Genomic DNA, 1,521 nt, shown 5'->3' on the forward strand with positions numbered 1-1,521 from the left:
TAAAAATCATCACAAATGAGTAAAAATCGCTAAATATAAATTCGGGGTTCGGAAAACCAACCTTATATGCCAATTAAACAAGTTGACAAGCTAGGCACAAAAAATCCAACTCCAAACACAAACTTGGCGACTAAAATGCGGTAAAAATACAATGGAATATGTAGTACAGGTGTGAGTTTAGAAAGTTTAAAAGTAAGGGAATGTGAAAGATTTTGAACTTTTGAACTTTTGGGCTTTAAAAATCGTCTAGTTCTTGCCCAGTCGGTCACATCAATTTTTCTCGCCAACCCACTCGGTGACACACTGAGTGGGAGCTTACCTCACCGAGTTTTACAGGACCTCCAGTTAAAGTGGGGGTCCAAACGGCAGACAAGATCGTGATCACCGACCTGGTCGGCGTATCGCCAATCTGCTCCTGGGTTCACTAAGTTTTATAGACTCAAACCCTAGAATTCATTGAGTCCAACGACAATCCAAGTCAGGCTCGCCGACCTCTTTAGCGAGTTGCCAACAGGACTTTTAGCTCGCCAACCTGCACTTTTCAAACGCAATCAACACTTTAACTTGCACATTCAACACACCATTATTTCAAACTCCAAAATAAAGCGATAAAACCTTTATTTGCCTCCCATGAAGCACCTTAGTTAACGTCGTGGCACGATGCAAGTCCTCACTCAAACTTCATACTTGGGGTTGACCTTAGTGTCACTAGGCAGCCCCTCTTGTTGTCTCAGGTAGAGATGAGGAAATACATGACCCATGAGGGTCTCAATTAGCTGGATAGATCTGGAGTGAGAGGTAGTCATCTGATTTAGCATTTCGACATTCTCCCTTATCTCTTCCAGCAGTCTATCATGCTCATTGAGATTTTGGAGAATGATTGAGAGCGCTTCCTCGACACGTCTACCCTCATTGTCCTTAGGCTTTCTCCGCTCATGAGGGGGTATGTATCTATCTTTCCTTTTGCACTGGACTTCAACCTTTAATATATTTTTGGCCAAATCATCCAGCTGAGTAAATAGTGTGACCAAATAGTGGTCTTTCTCTATTTCTTGGTTGGTCTCAGTTATGCGATTGATGAGTTGGGCTACTATTGCATAGGGTAGTCTTGTGAGACCACCTGGAGAAATTTGGTCAGCCACTCCTCTATTTTCCGGGCCAAGACCCCTGTAGAAGCATTCCAGAAGCATCTTTTCTGGAATTCCATGAGTTGGGCACTACTGCAAGAGGTCCTTAAATCTTTGCCATAACTCATAACTGGTCTCACCCTCCAATTGCTTGAAGGTTAAGATGTCATCCCTAAGAATCATAAATCTCAAAGGACAGTGATCCATTTGTCACTGTTGCTACCAGATATGCTCAATTTCTCTGCTCAACAAGATACACAAAAACAAAAACTGAAAGTAAGTAGATTCAACTATGATTAAAAAGAACAAAACTCAACTTAACTAAAGAATCTTAACCAACACTACTCATCGGCAGTGGAGCCATTTTGGTTTAATAACGTTATCAAAGACACTT

The 1,521-nt window shown here is 41.6% G+C and overlaps 1 non-coding gene across 1 annotated transcript; it reads left to right on the forward strand.

Annotated features, from left to right (window-relative positions):
- Window positions 1–1,200: 1,200 nt before the first annotated feature.
- Window positions 1,201–1,307, forward strand: LOC125840571 (small nucleolar RNA R71). Its single transcript, XR_007443751.1, has one exon. It is a non-coding gene; the product is annotated as a small nucleolar RNA R71 (small nucleolar RNA).
- Window positions 1,308–1,521: the final 214 nt, after the last annotated feature.

Source organism: Solanum verrucosum, unplaced genomic scaffold (genome assembly GCF_900185275.1).
Source record: "Solanum verrucosum unplaced genomic scaffold, falcon-dt-bn FXZP01000181.1, whole genome shotgun sequence".
Lineage (NCBI taxonomy): Eukaryota > Viridiplantae > Streptophyta > Magnoliopsida > Solanales > Solanaceae > Solanum > Solanum verrucosum.